General features: G+C 32.3%; 1 long non-coding RNA gene across 1 annotated transcript; it reads right to left on the reverse strand.

Moving 5' to 3' along the window:
* Window positions 1-567: 567 nt before the first annotated feature.
* LOC149782069 (uncharacterized) lies at window positions 568-6,330 on the reverse strand. The gene is made up of 4 exons (XR_016414553.1): window positions 6,168-6,330; window positions 5,476-5,580; window positions 3,095-3,199; window positions 568-831 (listed from the first exon to the last, which is right to left on the reverse strand). It is a non-coding gene; the product is annotated as an uncharacterized LOC149782069 (long non-coding RNA).
* Between the last annotated feature and the right edge of the window lie 14,724 nt (window positions 6,331-21,054).

Here is a 21,054-nt window from a genome sequence, read left to right on the forward strand (position 1 = left end):
GAAAGAGTATAATTTTTTTAAAGGTTGTTTACTAAAAACTATCACTGGTTCTGAATAAAGGTCAAAAACTAGATACATTGTTTCTATTATTAAATGTTTACGTCGAAAATAAAAAAAAATAGTTAAAAGTGAACTCTATTCTAGACAACATTGCAATTTTAAAAAATTTTAAAACTAACAAACAAATAATTAAATTAAATATACATAGCAATATACAGAGATCCGGAAAGAGTTACACTTTGGTTAAAGTTATTTAACAAGTGTGTTATCGAGATGGTAATAAATTAAGTTTTAAAAGTGGGCCAGTATGTCAAGCAATGTACATAATGGGAGATAAAATATGAATTTACCAATTGATCAGTTTGAGTTTGATCTACTTGGCGTTGGTGTTACGAATGTTCTGTTTTAAAATTTACAAATGTTCTCGCATTCTCATCATGTAAGCTAAGGTCTGAGGACAATTCGACTCCTCGTTTATATGAGACATTTCAAAAGATCGAGTGATGGTCATCATCAAGTAAAACAATAGGCAAACAATGTTAAATATTATTCAACACAAAAGCATCGTCCAGTGAGGATTATATTTATAAGCAATTATAAAAACAGCTATACAATAACAAAACATTAAACAGTTTATAAAGGAAAAAATTCCGTTTCCTTAAATGTTACGTTCTACTACATTGAGCAATATTTTTCCGGGCGGATAACACATTGGATGAAGACAATATCTGTCTCTAAACGTCCTGCAATCATAACATACGACTTGAAGTTGGTACGGATTAAATCCTACATAGCCGCTGATAGATCCACCATATGCTCCAAAACCGGGACCTGAAAAATAATTAGCAAATGGTAGATTCGCCATGTAACATTATTATGGTGCATACTTCATGGTTGGTACAGAGATGTTCATCAGAATGAGATGTGTTGACATCAACAAGTCTAAATGATTGTTGTAGTAAGAGACCATTTTATAATTAGTAGTAGCTTTTGTTACCACCACCACCACCATCATCATCATTATCATCAAATCGACAGCAACCAAAACGATTAAACACCAGCTACAATATATATCTTTAAAACGCTTTACTACGAAGATATCAGTAAATGGCTAATTATAACATAGGTAGTCATAATCATTGTTTACATGTTGTTCCAACCATACGGTGTGTCTGTTTTATTAGTACTATTTTTAGTAACGGATAGAATTTTACCATCACTCAGTGGAAGAAATTTTGTCATTCGAGTTTTCGCACTTGACACAGACTTATCATATCTTCTATGTATCAGTATTGCTACCGTTTTTGTTATCAATTTCCCAATAATTCTGGAGAAATCAGAAACAAATTTATAGCCCTAAAGAAAAATGAAACCGAAACTTGCCAGAGTTTTCTTCAGCAGTAATAATACTACAGAACATCGTTCAAGGTAAAGCGGTGCTCAGAAATAAACTGTTATGAAACGTAAAACTTAAGAACTTTGATCCACTAATAGTGTAGTCATAGTTCAATTAATAAAAACACTACTGAATACAAACGAAATATTAGCTATTCCAAAAATTCATTTTTCCTTTCCTGCAATTCGTTCTATACCTAACGAAATTTATTTTTAAAAATTCTGTTTTATTTTGTGTCAGGGTTATGACAATATCCATGCCAATGCTACTTTCTCTTTGCAACTTTATGAACGTTTCTTTAAAGATGAAGGCCAATATATAGAGAGAAATATAATGAATATTGCTTATGTCGCTTATTAGTATTTATGTCAATGTAAATTTATCTTCAATGCTAGCTAATCGGGAAAAATTCTCCGAACATATTGAAACACCATTCCCATCCCAAGCAATGGCTATTAACTAGGCTTTAGTTACGTACCTGGTGCCACACAAAGGCATGGATTCACGCATGTACACAGATGAACATTTGTTTGTAGCTATTCTTTTCAAATAGAGATATTCTCTCACTGTACAACTGAATTCAGATGGTATAAAATGGGGTGTTACTGTCGGAAATGCAATTTTATTCCCTTCTGATTTAGCACTGACACCGGCGGTCCCACATATAATCTGTTCTAGCATAAACAACCAAGAAGAAAAGGGAACAAAATGCAACAAAGTATGCTGGCACCAGAAAATTCTGTTCAAAATAGTTTTGCATGAAGGTTTAGTTATTATTTGAATAAATTTCAAACATTGTCTTCTTTTAACAGGCCCATCCTTTTTTCCATTGTTTTTATGTCAATAGTCGTTTCTCTTTACATCTACTTTGAATACTATCGGCGATGCATTGCAAAAAGTATTATTAGGTGTTGTAAATTTTGATGTGTTAGGAAGTGGTCTGAAATATTTGACAACTTAGATACGGGTGACAATAATAAATTTGCTTGGCATGTCTAAAATAATTGGGAACATGGTAATTATATACACTTATGAAACCAAACATGTTATAATTTACTTTGCTTTTTGTAATGACTGATACCAGTAAGATATATGGAGAACCTATTTTAGTCCAATCTTAAAAAACCTAATGAACCATTTTCCAAAATTGAATAGTAATTAACTGCAAGTCACCGTATTAGCAATACATCACGAACTTCGTGATTGACGTCATACGTATGACGTATGCATATTCTATGAACTTCGTGTTTGACTGTATAGGTATGACGTATGTATATTCTATGCACTTCGTGTGTGACTGCATAGGTATAACGTATGTATATTCGATGAACTTTGTATTTGACTATATAGGTATGACGAATGCATATTCTATGAATTTCGTGTTTGACTACATAGGAGTGACGTATGTATATTCTATGAACTTCGTGTTTGACTGCATATGTATGGCGTATGTATATTCTATGCACTTTGTGTTTGACTGCATGTATATGACGTATATATATTCTATGAACTTTGTGACTGATTACATAGGTATGATGTATGTATATTCTACGAACTTTTTATTTGACTGCATATGTAAGACGTGTGTATATTCTATTAACCATCACATTATAAATTGCATGTCTGAGTGAATAGGTGTGACGTAATTACATTCTATTTCATGGATCATAAAGAAAGCGAGCCAACAAATAAAGTTACCTCTTTGGCAAAATCTGTTAATACAATCCCAATTCTGAACTCTCCAACAATAGCTGCACAATATATCGGATGCCCCAAAACCGTTATATCCGTATCCACCATATCCTGAAATTAATTATTACTGGTTGTAGTTATTACTGATTTTACTGGAGACAATCTGTACTTTCATGGCTCAGATTCCGGTTGATTTCGAGCATGGAAATTTAAATCGTATACATGAAGTAATACTTATATATTGATTAAAATAATGTTTAATATTCTATTTTGCTTCTTATTTTTCACTACCTATAATGACACAGATGTGTTTGTCTACCGCCAATAAAGCAAAGACATAAAGAACATCCAATTTAGTCACTGCTATACAATTAGCTTTAATTGAAATTTAAGTATTTATATAAAATTGCTGAATATGCAGATCACATTCGTACTGCTTCGTGCTAGTCTAAACATCGCCTTGCAATGATCTCCACTCATCTCTCTCTCTCTCTCTCTCTCTCTCTCTCTCTCTCTCTATATATATATATATATATATATATATATATATATATATATATATATATATATATATATATATTAATCTATCTGCCTATCTATCTATTCCTCTGTCTATACTTCTATCTATCTATCTATCTATCTATCTATCTATCTATCTATCTATCTATCTATCTATCAGTATTTCTGGATATGCCTATCCACATGCCTGTAATTGATATACAACCTTTCGATATACTTTTTTTCTAATTCTCCACAATAAAAGCAGACTAATATGAGTTGGCCCCATGAAATGCATAGCTTTCAATTCATGAAGGTGACCTTGAACCCTTCGAAATAAGAGCATTTTGAATAGCTCTGTCTTTGTTCTGTTGCTTATGTTTCGATCTGTTGCAGTCAGAAATAACATGCCATTTCTTCTTACAATATGTGCACGTAAGAAGAGATAAGGATTTCTAAACAGTCTCATATTTTGTAATTATGTACATCTATCAAACCAAATGTATTGAAAACTTTGCTACAGCTAATTACTTCGAGACCTGTTCAAAATACGACGAACCCATTTCGTCCCTATCTTGAAAGGAACGTAAGCTATTTGAACTGTTTTTCGCAGAATAGAAACCGAGTGGGTTTTTGGACTAATTGAATAAGACAAACACAATGTGGGAAAGATGGAAATTTATGAAATGAATTAATAACGAAAAATATATGATGTAAAAATACAATGATTCTCTCACGCTCTCAACATACGATTGACTCAAATCACTCTACACAAATTCACACATTGAAAATAAACCAAAATATTAAGTCAATATGAAATACAGATCCAAGAAACCTCATGGACTGCATATACACTTCAAACAGTATTTTACACTACAAGAGAGATTCACATAATCTCGAATATGAACTCCTATTAAGATTCAAAATAATCTTATGAACACAACAAAGATTCAAAATAATCTTACGAACATAAAAATGCAATTGGAACAACAACTGAACCAAACGTATGCTTCTAGACCCGTTGTACAGTCGCACGATTCCTTGGGTTGGCCCACACTCTTATCGGCCGCTCGCACCCTTTATGGATCCACCACGTGTACAGTAGTCATACGTATACACACGTACAGACAGCATACAGCACCCTTTTTAGTTTGCTACATCTACGTCCGTGGCACAGACATACGTATATACATACGTATCGACAGCATGCAGCCTTAAATACTCTGGAAACTCCAGACAGCTCTAAACAACTTAAGACAGCTTCAGACAGCTTCGGACAGCTCTAGTCATATTCACAGAGACAATCACAGCGACAGACACAATCACAGCGACAGACACAATCAGCCCTATGGCTGGAGAACAATGGAGAGCGTACACTCCTTGACGTGATCCAAAACGACCAGTCACTGGCTTTCTCATCAATATCGCCTACATGATTTGTATGTCTTGCATTTCAAGATACATGACCTGTATGTCTTTTATGGCCCTACAACTACCGTCAGCTCTAAACAGCTACAGATAGCTCTACAGTTGCCCAACACACACGGACAGTCACTGGCTTTCTCTTCAGCTCCATCACATCACATCACAGACAGTAAAGTTCAGACACAAAGACGGACAGCATCTTTGAGGAGAACTTATCCATAATCATCATATTCAGCAGCACTTTATGAATTTCGTGTTCATATATATATATATATATATATATATATATATATATATATATATATATATATATATATATATATATATATATATATATATATATATATATATATATATATGTTCTATTAGCTAGAACATTATGAAGTTCATGTTTGTTTGCAAAATTATGATGTAAGTACATTCATCATGCATCATAAGGAAAGCGAACAGAGAAATAAATATACCTCTTTGGCAAAATCTGTTAAGACAATCCCAATCCTGAACTTCCGAACAATAGCTGCACAATATATCGGATGGTCCAAAACCGCCATATCCGTATCCACCATATCCTGAAATAAATTATTACTGATTTTACTGGAGACAATCTGTACTTTCATGAATGAGATTCCGTTTGATTTTGGGAATGAAAATTTAAATCGTATTCATGGAGTGAGTAATATTTATAAATAGACTAAATTAATATTAACATATTATCTGATATATTCTTATCGTTTGCTACCTATAATGTCAGAGATGTGCTGGTCTAGATCCTTTAAAACAAAGATAGAACGAACATTTTATTATTTTTTACTGTTACATAATAAACTCTCAAGTAAATATGTAAAAAGGCTGAATATTCAGTTAACAATCGTATTGCTTCTATACATCTTTTTATCGATCTATCTATCTGTCTGTCTGTCTGTCTTTCTGTCCGTCCGTCCGTCCATTCATTCATCCATTCATCCACCCAACCTATCCATCAACCCATCCATCCATCCATCTATCTATCTATCTATCTATCTATCTATCTATCTATCTATCTATCTATCTGTCTGTCTGCATTTCTAGCTTTGCCTATCCACATGCTTGCCCGTCTGTAAATCTGTTCTGTAAGCTGACTTGTTTTGACTTTTAATAACTGAATACAAATTCTTACCTTTACTTTTTTGAACTCGATTTGCAAGTATAACACGCTGCATATAAAACACTACCATCAATGTAAATATTCCATAAAACACGTTGAAGGCCATTTCTATGATTGTTTAACTCCCAATGCTATATTGTGAAGCAACAAAGCAGTGCCCTACTGTTTTGCCTGAAATTAACACACTCCAAAAGGTCGTTATATACCATGTATAATACTGTAGATAAGAAAATAAAAACTATGATTTATTTGACTCCAACAGTAGTGTTTGACCTTTACCGTCGTACTCAATGCCTGATTTAATAGCCAGGATGAGTTCACCTCATTAATAAATATAGCCTTTAGCCACAACATGAGCGCTTGTCTTTTGATTGATAAAAAAACACTTGGTTTCTTCTGAATAGATAGATGCATGGTCTCTGACTGATTAGTATTGACAGTATATGATTACAGTATATTACAACTTATAGGACCTTACCAATATTTATGTTGGAAAGTTATTTTATAGGGAAAATAATTTTTGCTCGTTCAATTCATTGGTAATTAAATAAATTTAATTTGCTCCCAACTAGTTTTCATTGTTAGTAATTTCCTTGTCATCTTCATCTAAGTTACTGAATGTTAATGAAGATGTTATTTCGTATTATTTAAAGGGTTGCAATATTTTATTATTTCCTCTAAAATTTCTTAAATATTAAATTCAGACACATGAAAACTTCTGAACTGTCAATTTCTATTTTGTGTTATTTTACTATAGTTTGTAATTTATTTATTTCATATGCTTTATGTTTGATGATTGTTTTAGTATAAGCATATTTTTTTTTTTAATTGTCTGGATCGAAATTTACAATCGGTAAAAAATGAGAGTTCAAGGATTTTAACAGAAACCAAATGCGCACACAATCATTCTCCTTTACATATACTCTACCAATTACTGCAAACATTGCGGTTGAATAAACAATGTTATAAAAGTATGGTTCGAAACATGAATATTATCAATATAAAAATTTAAAATATCATCGATAATACGAACATGCGCATTAAAATAAGAATAGTAAAGAACATGAAGAAAGAAGATCAAGCAACCTTTGTGAATAGGAGCGAAAAAAGAGACAAAAGATGTAGCTGAATAGAAAGAGAGTTTCTGTGAATTTTAATGAAAATAATACTTTCTCGTCTAACTAATCAGCGTGAAAACGATGACCAACCATTCCGTAAAAGCAACAATACTGTTTGTAAGATCAACCAAATGGTGCATCAAATATTATGTTAGAGAAAATATGGAGACTGAATCTGTTGCTCTTCCTTTCCGGGGTGGTGTTGGATATATATATATATATATATATATATATATATATATATATATATATATATATATATATATACGGCATCATTTCCACCAATATTAACTTCTCAGACCATGTTCTTGCTAGCACTTGTGTGAGAAGAACAAGTGTTTAGTGCTTTGTACAAGATCACGCGTACATACAGGTAAATCAATTACACTGTTTTGTACAAGAAAAAATCTGCAAATAGGTAAGTCAGTTAGACATTTATGTACAATACCACATGAGGTAAGGGAAATCAATAAGATTGTTTCGTAGCAGAACACATGTACATAAAGATAAATCAATCAGACTGTTTTGTAGCAGACCACATGCACATAATGTTAAATCAGTCAGACTGTTTTGTAGCAGACCACACGTACATAATGGTAAATCAGATTGTTTAGGAATGATTATTGGTTAAGTAAGCTTCAATTTATCTGAAGTCGAGAGTAAACAATTTATTAGTGCCCTAGTGATTATTATTATTATTATTATTATTATACTCCAAAGATACACAAGTTTTCTGGCGTCTTGTACAGAACCCGAGTATTGGTATGCAAAAAAGTATCACGTCTGCAACTTGGTATGAATATTTTTCAGAATTATTTTATTTTTCCAGTTCTGTTGACCAGTTACGGAAACTGAAAACATTAAATTAATTCATGAAACTTTAGATAGAACAGTCACTGAAGAGGAGGCACGCATAGTATTGAGCAAACTGAAACATGACAAAGCTGGGGGAATAGATGCTTTATCCAGCGACTTCTTTATATGTACGATCAACATAATAGCACCAATATTAGCAATATTATTTAATAAAGTATTCCATGTTGGATATCATCCAGAATATTGGGCAACGGCTATCATCATACCAATTTGGAAGAAAGGGGATGCAAATGAGTCATCCAATGACAGAAGCATTAGTCTACTATCTGTATTAAGCAAAGTGTTTTCATCGATTTTAAATAACAGTATAAATGAATGGATGGAGGAAAACGAATTACTGGGCGAAGGGCAGATCATATATTTATTTCATATACATCAATTTGTAAATATTTAAGAAAACGTAGGGGTAGATTCGATCCAGTATTCATTGACTATGACAAAGCCTATGAGAGGATAAAAATATTTACTGTTCCAAAAGCTAGTTAGTATAAAAATTAGTGGAAAAATTTTAAATTATCAAGGCAATTTATAGTAATGTAAAGGCATGTGCTAAGTCCAACAATCTTATTACTGATGTGTTTAATTGCCCTTTGGGCTTACGCCAAGGTTGTGTTTTATCGCCTTTATTCATTTCTTTATTTTTGACCGACTTGAAACCCTCTTTAGCTGAAGGAAATAGGAGAGTGTCTGTAGAAACCTTAGAACTATAGTTACTGTTGTATGCAGACGATTTAATTGTCTTTGCTGACACTGCTCACCAGTTGCAAAATACGCTCAACAGGTTGCATACATATTGCCTAAAGTGGAAATTAAAAGTGAATATGGAAAAAACAAGAGTGGTTGTATTTCCCAGTGGTGTCTATCTCAGAAATTACAAAAAGTGACACTATGGCCATACCGAGTTAAAGATTGAATTATACGAATCGTATTTAGGTTATATGTTTTCTTCACAAAACTCTTGGTATGTGTACCAGAAAACTCTATCCTTGCAGGCGCTGAAGGCTGTGCATATATTGAAGTAAAGTCTTTCAAAATTTGTTAGATTACCCGTAACTCGATTACTTTATCAGTTTGACGCGAAGATAGCAACCCATATTTAATTAGCTAGCTGAGGTTTGGGGGTTTTATGATGCCAATGATATTGAAAATGCTCATTTGTTATTTTGCAAATATATCCTTGGTACATCTACGTCTACTCCAAATGCAATCGTATATAACGAATTAGGAAGAATTAGTATGCAGTTTGTAAGATATAAACGTATTTCAAAATATTGGCATAGAATTCTAAATATGCCGGAAGACAGATATACTAAACAATGCTACGATTTACAGCTAAGATGGGTGAAACTTGTGATTGCTGGGCTAACAATGTTAAAAGTCTTCTATTTCTATTTGGATTTGGCAATGTTTGGTATACATTTCTGAGACTGTTCAGCCAGAGATGTGAATAAAGTTTTAGGCAAAAGCTGCAGGATGAGATTAAGTCGATGGAAAGACTGCGCTTCTATATGTCAGTGGAAGTAGAATTTACTTGTCAAAGATATCAAGAATCGTTGGGAGATAGCGGGAAGATATGAAAGTATTTTATATGAGGAAAGATTGTCTCAAATTTGTAACAATAACATCGAATATGAATTACATTTTATTACCGCTTGTCCGCTATATGGAGAAATACGAAGAAAATATTTACTCAGCTTTGTATATAGAAATCCAACTTTAGAAAAGTTTAGGTCTTTTATACACACTTTTGCTAATAAAATTCTGATGACTAGTTTAGCAATGTTTACTATAAAAGACATACAGATTAGAGAAACCGTTTTATCAAGAACTCCTGCTATATAAGACTTTAGATCAATATAAAAAATCTTGTTCCATGGAGGTTTTATGGTTACCCTTAAATTCGTTTGTATGATTACTGTGCAGTATATACTTGTATCTCACCCAATTCGAAAAATACATTAATGATTACTCTCATTATATTATTCCAATAGATACGATGTTCTTTTGTTACGTACTAGAATATACTTTCGTACCGCATAATGTATGGATATGTATCATGGGCTATAATTATATTTCAGATTTGTTATTTAAAAAAGGTTATGCTGTGTTCCGCTATAGATAATATTTGTTCGCTTTAAGCCATGGTTCAGAAATATTTGACAAAAGGAGGTCGATTTTACTATCTTTTTTTGTAGATTTTCCAAGACTTTTGACTCTTTTGATCAGGTAAAATTACTGAAATGCTTAGTGATCAAACGTATCGGTGGAAAGTTGTTTAAAGTTCTAGACTTGTTGTACGAAAATCTACGTTCATGTGTGCAGATAAAAAAGCAATATGCAGAATGTCTCGCCTTTAATATTGACACCAGATAAGGCTGAGTATCAAGCCCTCTTCTGCATTATCTATGTATAAATGATTTAATGTCAGACCTCAGACTAAAGTGTCTTAATGATATCTATATTACACAAGGAATATCTGACATGATTGCGCCGTTGTATGCTGATTACATTGCAAACTGTGTTGATTCAGTCGCTTCCTTACAAAGAAAATTAATATGTTGGATACATTTCGTGAAAACAGTGGAATGTGTGCTAATTTAGATAAAACTAAAATTATTATATTCAGGAAAGGTGGATTTCTGAGAATTAACGAAAAATGGTATTATAGGGGTATTATAGGGGTAATTAAATTCAAACCGTATCTTTGTATATCTACATGGGATTATATTTCACTCCTTAACGTATGTGGACGAAGACAAAGCAAGAATTGGAAATTCAAGCAGAACAAGTCTCTATACATAGTGCTTATTATTCAAAAAACAAGACAGGCAACTTTTCCGCCCGAAGCTTTCAAACTATTTAATGTTATGATCTCATAACCTATGTATTAACATATGCCGCTGAAGGTAGGGTGCATGAATATTCACATTCAGTTGAAAGGGTACATGATGGGTTCTTCACTAAATTTCTAAACCTTCCAGACATAATTACCCCTTTTTACCACGAGAAGAATGGGAAAGATTACATGTATGTTTTAACTATTATTGTAAATGTATTAAGTACTCGATTATGTTGATCATGTTTGGATAGTATCCGATATAAGACAATGTCATATCATGAGGACAAAATTTGGAGTCGGGTAAAAATACTTGGGTTTCGAAAGTCAAAGACATACGCTTCAGATATGGATTTGGTTAGATTTGGTTCGCACAGGATGTAGCAGATGAAAAAGTATTTTAAATTTCAGACAACATCTTAAAGACAATTTAATTCAGGCTTGGAATTCAGCCGTAAAAAATCACATAAGGCATATCACCTTTGTAAATGTTGTGATACGTTTTCCGTTCAGTTTTATACGACAACTAACTTACACATTTACAAAATGCATTAAGCAGAATTGTTGTTACCATCATAATTTATCTAGAGAGGAAGGACGGCATAAAGGCTCCTCTCCCCAATCAGCGTAACATTAATGTATGTTTGTTATTAATAAAAGACAAATTGAAGATTCATCTTTATGCAGATCTTAAAAAAGGATTTATAGAAAGTTTTAGCAAAATCTCCCATGTGAAGAAATGATCTATTCTCTTATCAAGTCTAAGAATCCTGTCATAATATCCCAGCTTGCACAATATATTTTTTTAGTATTCTACAGAAGCGGTCAAATGTTAATGTAAATCTATTAATATTTTTTCTCTATCTATATGGAAAATCAGATCTATATAATTTTGTAATGCTAGTTCCCTTTCATTTTCATACATATCTCTAATGTATGTGCTGTATTCTTTCCTTGTTTCTTTTTACTTTCTTTCTTTCCTTTTTTGCCTCACTGTGTTAAAACAATTTGTAGTATGACGTTCTACATCACTGCTATAGTGTTGTGTAGGTATAGTATTATGGGCCTAAGGCTTACATTACCAATAAATTGTTGTCACTATTATCACCAAGGACAAATGTTAAGCACACTTCAATAATGATAATAATGTCAAAATGTCAAGATGATGAAAGCAATATGTCAATCAGATGTTCGTAAATTTTATGAGCAGGTCCTTGAACATCCATCAATAGAAAAACGCTATTCCGAGAGCTACATAGAATGGCATCCATCACGTTATGTTTTTGTCATCATTGCATATTTTATGACTGAAATAGTCATCCGTGTATCGTGTCTACGTTTTCTTTATGTCGTGGGTTTTTATTCTTTTCTTTTACATGTCGTCTTAAGTAATATAAACATACGGATGTGTTGTAATGTCCTGGATAGTTATGGTTTTTCCAGTGTGCACAGTTATATTTCTTCAAAGCCCCATGTAATGGCTTACCAAAACCATAGTCGTGATACCCTAATTCACTGACATAAAGCCTTTAATTATTTAGTTGCAACATGTTTGGGTTAATTAAAGCACGTGCAAATTAGAATCTGAAACAAATTTTGAAGCATGAACTCGTTGAATAATCAATTATACAACATGTAAACATGGCTCGGGGCTTCTAAAATCCATACAGATTTGTAATATTACTAGTATATGGTTCCTTGATTTATTTATATCCAGTCTCAACCTTTGATTCTCCTAAGGTAAGAATCTACAGTTAGGTTGTTCACTGAGTAAAATTAATGTTAGACTAATTGTAAATCTACGACTAGCACTGACTCTAAAATAACAGCAAAAAGCAAATAATAACATCATTTAACCCAAAGGTTTAATACCGTTGATCTGCGAGAGACGAACTACCTGCCTACAGTAAGCTAAGATGGATGCTAGTATCCCTTTGGTACGACCGGTATTAAGACTACTTAGGTCCTACTGGTAGCTTCAGAGATTACCTAAGTTTAACTAACTGCCTCTTCTGTTACAGTACCCGAGATACAAATTATACATAGATAAGTAAACACCGGTCTGGTTCCAGATGCAGAGCGCTCAATCTATGGTGACAAGGATGGACCCATATCTCCTCTTCAGTCATTCCTTCCAAATGTAAACAAGGTAAGGTTGCATGCCTGAACGAGTAAATTGAGTTCCATTATCAATAGTCGTTTCCTTTGATCGCACCAGTTTAGTGGATTTACCATCAGCATGCCTTCAGAGCCATGGCAAATTATTAAAAATAATATAAAATAACAGGCAATTCGTAATTAAATTCGATTATTATTTATACCATCGTTTGTATTATCTGGAATAGTGTAGTAAGTATTATTTACTAAACTCTTTTTCAAGTTTTATTATAAAAAACATTTTTTTAAAGAAGTGTAGAAAAAATATGCTACAGAAACGGCTACCTGTTAAAATTTTATATGTCAGAAGTCTCCTAACTGTAAAAGGTAAATTTGATATTTGATTTCTCTATGTGTGTACATGCGACGGAGAGTTTGTTAAGGTGATCCAAAGTAAGACCAACATTTAAATATTCTAACAATGATCTTCTTTACTGAGACCGTAATAATTAATAAGTATTCTTCCTTGACCTGGCGGCCAGTTGGCTTGTGTTACTTTTGTTGGTGGTAACGGCATTTTGTACACATTATTAGAAATATCACGCCGAGGAAATGAGAACAATACAAAGCAGATGTCTTTTGTTGTTGTTGTTGTTGGGTTTAACTCCATTTTTCAGCACAAGATAGGCTATACATGGCGGCCAGTATAATTGGTGGAGGAAGAACCCTGGAAAACCCCCGGAAGAACCACCGGCCCACGAGAAGCTACTGACAGACTTTCTCACGTACCAACGTTAGCCGAGGCTGAGACTCGAACTCACGCATACAGAGGTGAGATGGCAGTGATCCGTAACGGTGAGCGCTTTAGACTACTCGGCCACTCGGGGCCCCAGATGTCTTTTGTATCTGACTTATGCAAAACAGAATCACAGTAATAACATAATGCATAAACAAAAACACGTTGTTGCATAAATGAATGAATAATTTCATGACTAATGGAAATAGAAGCATATGTTACACACAAATCTTCGGTCGGGGTTGGGGGCATAATCGAATCTAAGTTTGAATACATGACACATATATTTACCTAGATTTTTTACGGTTATTAAATCATCACTATTTAAGTCACTGTAGTAGTTTAGACATGTTTCGTTTCCGGCATTAATAAAGAATCAATATAGGTTTCTACGTGAGAGCTTTAGAGGACAGATTAAGACAAAATGATAGTTATGATTGGCATCATTATATATAAAGTATTCTCATTTCCTTTGACGAGAGCTACGTACCTTCGTCAAGAACGCACCGAGCTGCCGACCAGTCCTGGTCTGGCTAGTCATCGGACCCGCAACCTTTAAACTTATTCCCACACTCTACCATTTAACCTACCGTTGTATTCAAACAATCCACACAAGTGAAATGAAAATAAATGTTTAACACGCTTGAAGACGAAATTGTATATATTAATAACTCCAGCAAATTCGTCCCAGAAAGTAAATAGGTTTGAATTCATACAAAACGTTGTAACACTACTGCTTTGGGTATTTGATACCAACCTAGAACAAGTCAAAGACGAGGGACATTTCTACCCTATAAAATGATGCCAAATTCGTGTCGACCTTCAGTTTGCGGTACCTCTAGCAAACACATTGAACGTCATTTTACATGCAGAATAATGACAATATTCGTGAAATCGACAATTTCAGAGAAGTGATCGTAGACAATTATTAGAAAAAAGATGGAGAACGAATCTACGAAGATAGACTAGGAGGATGTTTCTATCGACAGCAATAACAACAACAGTCACGAACCATAATTGAAGAAAACGACAATTTTGAACATGAGCGCTCTATAAACGATAATAAAAAATTTGTTTTTAGCTCAGAAACGTAGAGTGCAGTCTTAGCAAAGTTACACTGCATTAGATCATTGGATGTCCATCCTGACTTCCAAACGTTGTCAACCTTTTGAATACGGTTTTACTTAATGCATTTGATATTTGTAATTAAAAACTAAGGAACCTGCCCCAGACTGCCCTCTTCATTGCTAATTCTTTTGTTAGCGGGGGTCATTAAAATTGGTTTAGGAAGAAATAGTACTGGGCCGCCTTGCAGAAACAAAATATTTCTTTGGGACAAACCCCGCCACATTGTCTAAGTCGTTCTTTGAATTGCCTCTAAGAGTTATGTTTTCCTTCCTCCGTTGAGCTCTCATTGATTTGTACGCATAAACATTTTTGTTTTTTGCTTTTCGTTTTTAAATCTCTGTTATGTTCTAATTGTGAACTTTTATTTTACAATTTATATATATATATACTGCAATATTTTTACGGGCCAAATATTTACTGTGTTCTCTTTATTCGGAATAATTCTTTTATTCCTTAAAAATTAGAAAGTAAATTTGTAAATTGTACACTTTCGAAACTATAAATTTTACAATTTGTAAAAGTTCGTTTTCACTATGCTTACATCCTGTGGAAATTTCCTTTTAATCTTCGACAAACTTTGTGTTACATTATGTACACTATTGTGTGTTTTAAGTCCGCTTCAGTATTAAGTAAAAAAAATATGTCTTGTTTTGTATTGCATATTTCACAAGATAGGATATGAAATAATCAAATAAAAACAATGCAAACAAAGTTAAATATTATTCAAGCATTATTCATAAACATCTAGCAAATGACAAAACTCTGGGCATTACATGCACACAAGTATAAGGAATCTAACCCGTTATATTAAACCGAATTGCAGAGCGTAAATTGTTTAAGCTAAATGACTTTAGCTTCCATCTGGAGTATTCCATAGTGGCAGTGAATTAACATCTTCAGTTGATTTTAAAGTATTCAGCGGATACTTCCAGCGATATCCTTAATAATCTGAAATAAATTATTATTGACTTTTCCTTAGACAATATGTACTCTCGTGCATCAGAATCAAGTTAATTTGGAGTACCAACATTTAAATCAGAGACAATATTTTTTTTTTAATTTGAACGAAAGGCAGTACAACTAATTAATACATTTGCATAACATTTATATCGTAAGTTTTTATTTTGTTTCATTTGTCTTCAATTAACTACTGAGCATTATCTGTATAATACTGAATATAAAAACCAGAAAGGTAGACATCTAATTGTACTCACATCGTTACTTATTGATTTAAGCATCTATCAGCCTTTCATCATATTCACCTGCCTGCCAGTCTGATTGTATGTTTTGTAGCACCTTTCACATGTTTTAACTATTAATAACTGGGAATAAATTCTTACCTTTACTTTAATGGATTCTATCAGTAGTTATAACACGATGCTCATAAAAAAAAAAAAAAACATCAGTGAAAAAATACCATAAACATATTGACGGCCATTTCAATAACTTTTCCACATCTCAAGACTGTGTTATTCACTAGCATGAAATGTGTTACCTAAAGTTTTGCCTGTGTTTAGCACACTGTTGAACATATTTGTTTAAAATTTGCACTAATCTGAACGGAACAAAGTATGATGCATCTGCTTGCAGTGAGAACATTTTCTAACTTAGTCCATGGTTTGTCTTTCCTTTAATCGGGACCTGATTTAACTGACAGATTGTTTTGTTTTGATATAAAAATAGCTTCTGGCTAATACATATGGAAGTTTATCTTTTGTTTGATATATTACAAGTTTTTATTCGCATACAGATGTAGACTGCCTCTTAATGTATCGATTTTGCCTTAAATAATTACAATATATTACAGCTTCAAGGACATTTTAAGCTGTTATGAACAAAGGTTAATTTTATTACAAAATTAATTGCGTGTGTCCCGTTATTTAATAAGTCATTGAAAAACTTGTACTTAAACAATAATCAAAATATTTTCCATGTAATTTTTATTCTCCAAAAATGCCTGGTAATCATTCATGCAGCAGATTTTAAAAGTAGAGATTGTTTAATAATTTCCTCGACATTGTACCAAATTTTGAATTCTGACATGTGCGAAGCTTTTAAATTGTAAAATGGTGTGTAGATTTGTTCTATTGTATTTTGTACGTGATATCTTTGAATTAATATTCAGGATAGTTTTAGGCAATACATCTCAACGCTTGCATTTGTTTTATGTATTACATTTATTTTCACGGAATACAGTGAATAAATTGTATCCGACCCTATCATATTGTCATTGAATAATTATAATATTTTATAGATTCATAGTATATGAATATACTCATGGCGAAACATTAAATTCATACGAAAATAAAATTAATGGTTTGTATCCCTGTTAGTGAATGCGTCATTGAAATACATGCATATATTGTACTATTAGATGAATACGATGGAAACTTATTTCCTATAAGCACAAATGTTTTTAAGAAACCAAGGACTAGTAAACGATCGAATTTGATAGAAAGCTAGTTCAATATATATAGGACGCGTACGCAAATATCATGTTCCAGAAAATTTGCTCAGTTAATCTGTTTTTAGTTTTGTTTTCAATTTATGTATTTACGGCGTCAAAGTACGAATACAATCTTCATAAATAAGGACACATCCCATATTGAGTACATAAAACTGAGTTACAATGAGGTCTTATGGTGTGCACATCAAAATGGTGCTTATGAAAGACAGTTTTAATGGTTCTTTATTACTTTTGGAGGACCTTTTTAATTGTTGCCCTGGCAAGAGAGATTTTTACCTAAGAACTTAAACCACTATTAAATACGTGGTGTTTCTGAACTTCCATTTCATCTGTATCCAATGCATATGGCAGGTTTTTATCCCTTAACCTCACACATAACGTTTCATGTCATATTGATAAAGGCAACATGTATCCTGGACTACCCAGGTTTGACGCACTTAAGCATTTACGTTTCATTTTCATGAATATCCTTCTTTTATAGCTATATCTCTCATTAATTAATTACTTTAGCATAGTATGGTTTAAAAAAATGACTGATATATTCCTTCAGACTCTTCTTTAAAAGCTTTCATCCAGCACACCCCTTGTAAAGATCGTACAGTACGTCACCACTTTGACACTCCTCACAGAAGTATAATTTGTTCTTGTGACACTACTGTACACATGCTGTGGAGAAAACAATATATTGCAGAGCAAAATCAATAGCACAGAGAAACAAGTTTGTAGGTAAAATTACTTTAAAATAATTAACTTAGCATTCCTAAAGTTTTGATATAGATCATATTCTTCATTTTGAAACAGATTTTGTCGTAAAAGCTAAAACAATCAAATTGGGGAAAATCATTTTTATATTATGATAGCAATGTTTACTTATGTTTAACAAATATCAAATTTAGTTGTATGGCTTGTTTCCAGTACTTAATTGGCATTATTAATATACAGAAACTCAATCCTTGAATGTACTGTTTTCCTAACTGTAAAACTGTTTTGCATTATTCATATATTATGCCTCTAAAAGTGCAAAAATAATTAGATACAGAATAAAGATGGTTACAGAAGTTTTTATTTTTATTTATTGCAATTCTCTCCATTATCAAACTAAATTATAAATAATTACCTTGTTCAAAAAAGTTAAAAATTAAGATTCTCTAAATGGTTGATTTCAAATTTATTTTTAAAAAGAACAATGTCTCATTTATCAGATAGAAAAAATAACAGAATTTGTTAAAATAAGAAATAATATATAGCGAGCTGAAAGCATGCAACATAATCTATTATGCAACGAGAAACCAGTAGCTTGGCGTATAATAATGTACGAAGCTTTTCAGGTCTACTCATCAATCACATTTGTATTTCTTTATATCCAGATTCAACATTTGATTCTTGTCAAGTGTTTGCATGAAAGTTATTTTTAAGGGTGTATCCTGACTTAAGAGCACATCCAGTAGTGCTATTAACACTTGTTCGGAAATAACAACACTGAACCAAATCTTGCCAAATATGAAGAAATGGTTGGAATGAACTTGTCATCATAAGACATCAGATGGTAGGATACTATTGACGTTAATACAACATTATAACGTTTTTTTTACCCATTTAATGGAGGAGTATAATCTTATATTTTCAGTAATTTTTGCCTTTTTGCCTTTTTTTTTTCAAGACAGTTGTCTGTGTGCTTTTTTCTCAATGCAAAATGTTGTAAAGCAGATGTCAATTGAAAACAATCAATTATTACATCTTATCCGAACGTCAATACATATATTACTTCGAAAAGTTAGGTACGCTAACACCATGATAAAAGTGAATGTCATCAGTAGATAATGGCGACCAAAATAATCATTTTTAATGATCTTTGGATGTTCTTTAAGCTGCTTTTTCACTGTATATTGATTATCAATTTAGGTACTCTCTACATATGTAAGTATAAAGAGGCTCGTGGTATATGAAAATGCAAGGGGTCTTTCAATTCTACAGGTACACATTTTCTACCTTTTATTCGTTTCAGTTTAGTCCATCCTTATTTTTAAAGGAGCCACATACTATGAATAGTAAACCTTTTACAAGATTACTGCTAGCAATAACACTGAAATAACGATATAAAAGCAAATAGCTTAATAATCCGTCCACGTATTATCATCATCGACGTCATTGTCATCATCATCATCACCACAACCGCCATCATCATCATCATCATCGAGAATAATAGGTATCAAAATGCTATAAACTATACTGAACAGAACAATGGTTAGGACGCATCTTTGCATTAGGGTTTGCCTAACAATATTTCAAGCATTTTCATGCTTTTAGCTTTTCCAGACTTCTTCATCGCTTATTTCAGCAGCTGTTGTTTTTATATAAATATATAACAAATCCTATCAATGGAGCAGACATTAATTAATATTTTGTGTGCTCATAGAAGAGTTCAATTTTAACTGTGAAAAGTAGCATATGTAAACTAATGCTGTTAAACATTGTGAAGGCTGTATATATGCTATTTCAGATTCCATTACTGTTTTTAGAACTACGTTAAAACAACATCCGTAAGTTTTGCTTGTACTTAACGTACTGTTAAACCTCGTTTAATACTATTAGTTTTACTCGAATTAATTTAATGATTCATTTCACAATAACAAGTAGTTTTTGACCGTTACCGTTGGATAAATGCCTGTTTAATAGTAACGATGATTTTGCTTTATTAATAAATATTGCTTTCGGGCACTACATCAGCGCTTGTTTTTTGATTGATAAATCACACTTGGCTCCTTCTGAATGCATATATACATTATCTCTGAATCATTTTGACATTAAATAGTTATACTATACTACAAGTTTCAGGACTTTATTAACATTTATGTTGGAAAATTGTTTTTAGAGAGAAAAAATAATTTGTATGCCCATTATTTGATATGCAATTGAAATGCATTGGTAATGAAAATATAATTTGTTATCCCAAGTCGTTTTTTTTATTCTAGTAATTTCCTTGTAATCATTTCGACCTTAAGTGATTGAACGTTATCGTAGACCTTTTTCCGCATTATTTTATAATTTGCTATATTATGTTACTTTCATCTGAAATTTGTTAAATATAAAAGTCAGACATATACAGAGCCTCTTACATGTCAACTTTTATTTACTTTAATTATTATATTTTGAAGGTTATTTCTTTTTTATATTAACCAACTTCTACAGATTAAATATATAATTTTGTCTTAATCGTATAGATAATATTTACAATCAGTACAAATCCTTATACATTCATTCCCTTATACATAGACTGTGCAGTCAATGTAAACATACTGATGAATTAAATTCTTTTTTAGTACAATAGTTTCAAAGATGAATAGTACAGATAGAGAAATTTTGCATTAATTTCATGAATCCAAAATTTTACGTCAATAAGAGTAATAAGCATGAAGAAACAAATTAAGTCACGTTTGTGGCTAAAAGAGAAAAGACGCAGCTTAATAGAAAGAGATTTTATTGAATATACATTGAGATATTACTTTCTCAAAACAGCCTGAATGCGATGACCACTCGAGTGGTATAAGCACAACAGTATTTTAAGACTAGACTAACTAAAT

The sequence above is a fragment of the Sinohyriopsis cumingii genome, chromosome 15 (genome assembly GCF_028554795.1).
Source record: "Sinohyriopsis cumingii isolate HCF-2022 chromosome 15, ASM2855479v2, whole genome shotgun sequence".
NCBI lineage: Eukaryota > Metazoa > Mollusca > Bivalvia > Unionida > Unionidae > Sinohyriopsis > Sinohyriopsis cumingii.